This window comes from Nestor notabilis, unplaced genomic scaffold, assembly GCF_000696875.1.
Source record: "Nestor notabilis isolate BGI_N333 unplaced genomic scaffold, ASM69687v1 scaffold2369, whole genome shotgun sequence".
Taxonomy (NCBI): Eukaryota; Metazoa; Chordata; class Aves; order Psittaciformes; family Psittacidae; genus Nestor; species Nestor notabilis.
Window position 1 is genome coordinate 13,501 of NW_009942171.1, and position 8,528 is coordinate 22,028.

Consider the following 8,528-nt stretch of genomic DNA (forward strand, 5'->3'; position numbering starts at 1 on the left):
CCCAGCCTCTAGCTCAGAGAGGGTCAGCTGTGAGATCAGACCAAGTTTCTTAGGACCTTGTCCAGCTGGGTCTTAAAAGCCTCCAAGATTTGGTACTTCTATGTTAGTTTGCTTTTAAATTCAGAAGACTCAGTAATCAAAACTGATGGTAGCTAAAATGTGACCAGAGTTTGGCTGTTTTCTAATAGTTTTAATCTCAGTTTAGCCTCTAGCTCAGAGAGGGTCAGCTGTGAGATCAGACCAAGTTTCTTAGGACCTTGTCCAGCTGGGTCTTAAAAGCCTCCAAGATTTGGTACTTCTATGTTAGTTTGCTTTTAAATTCAGAAGACTCAGTAATCAAAACTGATGGTAGCTAAAATGTGACCAGAGTTTGGCTGTTTTCTAATAGTTTTAATCTCAGTTTTAAAATTGAATATTATTCACTGTCAAGCATGAGTGAGTTGGAATAAAAATCACTACGAAGTGGTGAAAGCAAATTGAGACTTACTGCTGCTCATCAATGTATTTTAGAGGGTAAATTGTGACAAATATTTCACTCTGTCTTAATAAATGGATGTTTTCTGGATGTTTACAGGTGCACCTGTTCTACTCTCCCTCTGTGAAACTGTATTTAGAAAATTAGTCAGGAAGAGTCTATGGGACAGATGAGTCTATGAGAGTCTATGAGACATACAGCTGATCGTCTTGAAGGAAAAGGGAGATTTTACAGTTAGACGTATAGAAGAAAAACAAATTCAAAATAGGACCATTTTAAGTGAGGCACTGGAATGGGTTGCCCAAGGAAGTTCTGAATATTCCAACCCTGGCAATGTTCAAGGCTGGGTTGGACAGAGCCTTGGGTGACATGGTTTAATGCAAGGTGTCCCTGCTCATGGCAGGGGGATTGGAACTAAATGATCTTAAGGTCCTTTCCAACCCTAATTATTCTGTGATTCTCTGATTCTAAGTTTCTGTATAATGAAGTTTGTGCGCATATGAGAGAGAGTGCAAAGTATTTGTAATAGTGAAGTAGAGACATTTGTATTCAAGCTCTCTCATGTTTCAGAATAAGCAAGCAGCAGCCAGATGGTTCTTCCTGATAGACAGATCTGCAGGTGTAGCTGAGACACGTCTCACCTTATGCACTACAGACCAGTGATATTAATGGTCTGCAGAAATTCATATGAGGCAACCAGTTTCTTTAGTTTCTTCTTGAGAAAAATGCTAATATCATTTAGATGAGAGTACGAGCACCAGTGGTGCTACTCTTATTTCCTATAGGAGTAAACCATTAAGAAGACTTTTCCTGCTGGGGGCAAAACAAGCACTGTCCCCAACAAGGGGAGCAGGAAGCCTGCCTTCACCAAGACATACTTTACATGGAGGTCTTCCTTGTCACTGGGGATTTCCTATTTAAATGCCTCAGATATGTCTCAGTTCTAATCTCATTTATAGTGATATATACAAATCACAGCTCAGAATAAAAACCTGAGTATGTCAGATTTTCAGGTTAAATACACTGACTAGAATGGATAGCACTAGCAGAATAGTGAGTACTTCATTTCATAATTTGTTTTAGCCAATAGAAATTCTAGGGGAGGAAAGAACATATGCAATTTTAATTTTTTAATTCATTACATGTAATATGTTCACCTGTGTGGTTAGACTGAAGCATTCTTTTCAATAATTACATTGTAGGTATTTTTTAAACCCTCCAGGTTGCTAAGAAGCTTAATCCATGGCACCGATTAGTCTTTGACTAGACTTCACAAAGAGATTTAAAAAAAGAAGCAAGGTTTTTACGCAGGAACAAAAGCGTACCTGTTTATAGGCAGCATAAAGGAGAGGTTTGGAAGTCTCTTTTTTGTGTTCTGTGTGCTTTCTTCCTAGCAATGTACGTTTTTAATCAAGACTTGCACTTGCAAGCCTTTTAAATAAGACTAATTACAGCAGTAGTTATGTGGCTTCTGTTTTTCCAGGGATGATAAATTATGTGGCTTAGGTTTGCTGGCTGTTGTTCCAACATGCAGCACCTGACAGATATCAAATCTTAACTTTCTTTCCTGGAAAGTGACTCTACACTATGAAAGTGTGAATGTTTGTTTAAACACATGAGAATAAGCATTCTTTAAGGTCAAAGTCAGTTAAGAGGATCTTCATCACTGTCAGTGAGAAGGGTGTTAGTCTGGAAAATATGCAAAGCTATTTTCCTGCACTGAGCTGCTTGATTACTAAATATGGAGACATTAGGAACAGTATTAGTGGCTGTAGTTCCCTTTTTATATTAGCACTACACAATATCCAGCAACGATGCTTCATGTCTCCCTACTTCTCCACACCCTAAACCATCCTGGGTTTTCATTTGCACCTAAATCACTTCTCAGAAGAGAGTCTTGAAATGTAACTTAAATTTGCATCCCTGCTCATGTGGAAACAATGTGTTTCACTTACAACAGGGCACTTGGACCCAGCTTCGCAGATAGTAGTGTTTACTGGTCCAGTAGTATGTCTTAGGAATCAAGGGCAGAGCTACCAGATTCTGATATCATACCTTAATCTGCAAGACCAAGCACAAAGTGCTCAATGATAGATGAGACCACACATTCGGAAAGTCAGGTCACAGCAGCGGTGGTTGTAAAGAGAGAGTATAGCACTTAGGAGACTATAGTATGCATTTTTAAATCAGAGAATGTTATTCTATTGCTATCTGCACCATGTCCAGCAGCCTGCCCATTTGGTCAGAGCTGAATAGTGACAGCAGTCAGAGGCTCTGGCTCGTCTGCTGAATGTTTCCCCATCCCAGGTGGCTTTTGAGTCTGTCAGATATGAGCATAGCCTTGCTTTTCAGGCTTCGGCAACCCTCATGAAGCATAATAACACCTATTCATCAAATTCTTGTTGTATTTATTTGATTCTTTTATTGATTACTACAGTGAATGCAAAGCTAGAGGTCCAGCACGAGGTCCTCTGCAGTAATTAAGAATTGCAAAGACTTAGTTCAGGTAATGGCCCTAGCACAGATGTGCTTTGATACCCAGCTTAGTCTAGAAAGTTTCCAGGCATGTCAGATCCACTTGCAGCTGCTTTCCTATTCTTTCTTTATCTTGGGTTGGGGCCTGTTTCTGTTCACTGGTTTCACCACTGTGAAGGGTGATGAAGCAGAGAAAATGCATGTTATATTTTCAGATAACTGCATCGAGAAGGATATTAGAGAAGCTCTTAATCATGAGAATAGTGTAACTGTGTAATGATGTGTGGAGAAATTGTAGCTTGTCCATTAGTGGAGATCTATAAAAGACAGGCAGACAGATGTTTGTCAAGAACTGAGGCTACCTTAATAATGGGAATAGGCTAGCTGGCATCTGTGTTCCTGGATTTCTATTAGTTTATTGCCATTTTGAAGTGGTAAGAGCAGGAAGTGTCTCTCATTAGAAGTATACATTCCTTTAAGGCTCCTTTAAACCTTTTTTGTTGTTGTTGTTACTGTGATGCATCAGCGTCACTGCAAGAAGGGTTGCTGCAGCTTGTGTGGCAGGAGAATCCAAACTCCAAAAAAAAAGTAGAAGACAACTGCAGTTACTCCTCTCCTTGGAAATGGTGACAGCATAGTGAGAATAGTAATATTGTATTGGTGGTTTGGGCTAAATAATCTTGAAAAGTGCAAGAAAATGGAGAGGAAGTAACAGCAAAAATTGCAATGAACTTGAAGTGAGAGAAAGCAAACCTAAAAATATTCTGTCTGGAGAAAAGATTTGAGAAAGGAAACACTCATGTGAACAACTGAGGAGGGAGGAAAGATCAATTATTTTCTTGTGAATTTTAGAACAACTTTGGCAAGAATCGAGCATTCTTGGAAATTAGAGGAATCTCTGACCTGAAGGCCTTCAAGGTTATCTTAGTCATCCTTCTGGTAACTTATTACTATTTCATATTTTTCTCCTTTATGGATAATGAGAAGAAACAGATCATTTTCCCTTTGGCAGTAGCGACTCATTAAAACAAACAAACAAAAAATCAATCAATCAAACAAGTAAAAATACAACAACACAAACAAACAAATAACCCACCAAATATGACAGGAGGAACCTATATATTCTTGTCTGGTTTTCTGCATTAGTATTTCCTATTTGCTCTGGAGTGTCTCACATGTACAATATTCAGTAACTACTGAAGTTTTCCAGTGGATTTCGTACTTCTCAATAAGGTATTGATGAATTAAAAGTTGCATCTGTTTCTGTTTTAAATTTAACTACATTCATCCTTCAGCCATCAGATACATTATTTTTTACAAATTTCTGTCCTAATACTTTCTCTCTCTAGAAACTGTCTAGAATCTTTTTTGGCATCAAAGTCACACTGTATATTCAGTGCGTATTCAATAAATACTTAAATTGTCATATATTTTACTGAAATTGGAATCTTAGCATGGATATACAAAACTAAATTGTAGAATAATGTGCTTCCCTTTCCCACTAACAGATTGGAAGCAGATGTAAGCCAGATTGGAGCTAAGGAAATGAATTCTTTTTATCCACCATGAATGTTCTTGAGGTTTTGTACCTGGTTCTGTAAATATCCCACATTACCTTTGCTGTTGCTCATCCCATTACCACAGGTGTTCTCCTCTTCTCCCTGGGTTATGGTGATAGCATCTGGCTGTGCTTATGTTTGTCTCTGCTTTGTACCCTTTTTTGCTAGCCCCTGTGCCATCCTCATTCAACTGGCCTTCAGTCTGATGAGTGTGCGTTAGCAGGGGAAACCTCTGCCTGGCTGTTCCATCCCAGCAACCAAACCTGACCACCCAGAGCCCTTCTTTTCCACCCTTCTGCCCCACAGAGAGCAGCTGCATCTTTACTGCTCCTCTGGTTCCCTCTCTATCCCACTAGTAATTTTCTAGAATAACTCATTGTCAGGCTTTCCTCCTAATAAAAATGTTTCCAATAACCAGGGATTGCAGAGGAATACTCACTTACTATTACATGACCAGTAAGTAGAATTTTACTCCCAGATGGGGTTTGATTTTTACCTTTGGCACTGTGGGGCTACACCTCTACAACAAGGAAAGAGAAAGTTTTTAAATCATTAGAAGTGTTGGGGAAGCAATCAATGGAGGTCTTCAAATCTCTCTGCATGGTTGTACTAGAAAATGATGTAGCTCCCTATCAAAATGACAAAGAACTGAATTACTGCTATGGCTTCCTTGGTAAAATAAAGGACTTCAATGAAGTTCATTTAGAAATGAGAGGAACGCCTTTTTCATCTTGACAGGCCTATGCACAGTCCCTAAGGCTGTAGGGATTTTTCCCCTCTTTTACTTCTCCCATGGGAGAAACTTGTGTTGTCCCCAAATGGGATAAAAAGACATCATTCTCTTGCAGCATTATTGCAGCAAGACTGAGGCAATAATATTAATAAACTGCAAGATGTTTTGCAGCTCTCTGGCAGAGCAACAGTGTAGAATATATTATTTTTGCAGGGACTAATAAAGGCCACTGTGTAGTTTGAACGTTTTGTCCAGTTATAAAAAAACAACCTGATTTTACAAAGTCATAATAGTTACATCTGTGCTCAATCATCTGTTTTTTCTGTGTTGTTTCCCTGTAATTGGAAATTGGGGCATGTTGATAAAGCGGGTATCTATTGTGCTGGAGGTTCCAGAGGTGAACACTCAGACCTTTGTGAAGAGTTGCATAAAAAGCTTAAGTTATGTATAGGTGTCTGGCTCTTCAGGCTGGGGAACAAAACGACTGACAGAAATGATCTCTCTAATTCCTGTCGGGTTCACTGGCAATGGAAAACCATGTGTTTTTATGATGGACAATGAAGTCATTAGACTTGGGGCAGGCTTCAATAATATCCGATAAATTGATGGACAGTTTTGGCACTGTTTTGCCTCACCCCATCAGTGTCCCTCCCGTAACTGTGTGTTTTCACATGAAGGTTCAGCCAACAAGGTGATAGCATATTCTGAGTGATAGTGAACACTAGGAAAACCTTTAAAATAAAAAATCCTATCAATATTTTTGTTCTCAGAAAATTAAAACAATGAACACATGAGATACAAGTGTAACAAGATTGCTTACTAGTATGATGCAAAGACTTGTATGTATGTTTATTTTCCTCTCTTCAGAAACCCATTCATTTTTGCTTGTGATGTAATATTTCTGAGTCATTATACTTGTTACTGGAGGCTCTTCTTCTGTTTGCTTCTTCCTTATTTTTACACTTGAGATTTTCCTTTTGTGCATAAATATTCATTTACCCAGCAATATTGTCTTTTGTTTTTTCTTATTATTTCCTTACCCCTTGCCTTTTTCTATTATGCAGTATAAGAACTTCAATACAAAGTTTTGCGCAGCAGCCTGTGCATAGATTCCCTCAGCCAAGCCTTTTTAAGCTTTTGCAAGTAGATCTGATGTTTAAAGTAGCTACAGTGCACCTGTATTAAGGAAAATGGCTGAAGTTCCCTTCAAAGATAAGAAAATGAAATGTAGGCTGTCAGAAGGTTAGGTATGAGAAAAAGTGCTCTTTATTAGAAACAACCCATTTTAAGTATAAAATACAGGGATCTGTTAACTTTTTTATGAGGAGATAGTGACTTTGTGAGGATTGGTTTTGAAATTAAAGTTCATGTCTGAAAATGTCCCTATTTTTCACTTAGGAAATATGTTTCATACACTATATTTTATTACTCTGTCCTTCTTTATTGTCCTGCACCTTCAGCAGAACCTTAGATTATGTCTGAAACTGAAGAAGGACAAGGAGCAAAGGACACAAACTCTCTCATCCCTTTGTTTCAGTGGGTGATTTAAATTTGAAGCAAAGTAAGTAAAGTCAAATGTCCACATGAATAACTGTTTTGCTGCTGATCTTATTAGTGAGACATCAAACCATTCTCATTTGACCTCGCCAATTTAAAATCTAGTTTAACCATCATCTCATGACTCTAATCTTCATGGCAACTTCCAAATGCAAGCACTCATTGACAGTGCCAAGGGGTTGTGACATTGCAAGTTGAGAATTTAGAATCACATTTTATCACTCACTGGGAAGAGATAAAAGTTCTGTTTTAAAAATATTAATTTGGTAAGTTTGTTGAATCTGTTTCAGCATTTGTTCATTTGCTAATTTATTTTGCTGTACCTGCCCTAGAACATCTATTTTCTTGGTTTTAGTATCACAGTCCTGCTTAGAATTTAACCTTTGCTACAGAATGAGTTAAATCAGTAAGCGGTCATCATTAAACAGCACTCAACTACTTCTCTATTTTTCCAGACTGTGGTGCTCACAGTATGTAAGCTGTTAGCAGGAAGACTGTTTTCAACTAGTAGACTTTAAAAATGGCAAATTGTTAGATTTTTTTTAATCAAAACCAGAAATCTGATCATTCCAATGCCCAGGGTTTTTTTTTTTTCAGTTTACTTTTTAGCTTGAAAAGATGAGCTCTTTTGCTCATTCATTCTGGGCACTTCAAGTCTATTTATAGTTAAAAAGTATTACTTAGTTACTTAAAAAATTAAGTATTCTTCACCATTTTATTTAAATGGAGGTGAAGGAAATGCCTGTACATTCTACCTAATATGTATAGCAGCCCTACATGAGCTGGAAATATGTTTGTCAACCTCTTTGCATAAGAAAATGTGTCTGGGCTGCACCTACTTATTCATACACTTCACTTATGCACCTGCATCTCATCCTCAAAGTTGGGTTTGATTGCTTGCCATGCCTGGGATCTGATTTGGGGGAATTTCCCAAGTCCTTCAACTTTGATTCTGTTCTGTGGTAATTGCATGCATGTCTTAGATGAATTGTTTCCAGAAAAGAGAAGATAAAAATAAGCAATTCAGGATTCAGCTGGCAGGACATTTTCAGAAGTGTTGTGTTTTAAATAGCATCCTTAGAAAGCTGGCATGGAAATAAAAGGTGATATGTTTAATAGTTTATGCTTAACTTTTAAGTATCGCATATAGCAATAGCCCTCACCAGCCTTGGAAAATCCAATGTCAATCCTGCTTTGGAGAGGTTTTATTAGCCTGCTGAGTAACTAAGAACTGGCTGCAGGTATCCAAGGTGCTTTCCTCAGGAGAGTCTGCTGTTTTCTTGCAGACCTGTGTACCTGGGTGGGCAGGTGACCTTCAATAACCCACAGCCTGGCCTTTCAAGGATCTTCAGCTATGTCTCTGACCTGGACTCTGAATGACTATCTATAAGCCTGTCGAGAGACTGATGTTATTTAGGAAACCACCTGAAACTCTGGACAACTTTGAACCTTGGAGGTCCATGTGGGAGGGTGTACTCAATAAATATTTGGGGAAAACAGCTACGAAGCACAGACTGTTGTAGTGCTTTGTTCTGTCTTCCTTCTAACCGTTTGGTGTCTAAGCTTGTGTGTAAAAGCCTGGCTTCAAGTAGTGCTATAGAATTGTGTTCCTAGCTCTGGCAAGTCTCTCTGGTGTTGGAGGAGGAGAAGCACCTTTGTGAAGGTGGCAGCTTGTTCTGAGCCTGAGCAGTATATGCAGGCAGGATGAACAGACTTGCCTGAGTGAATG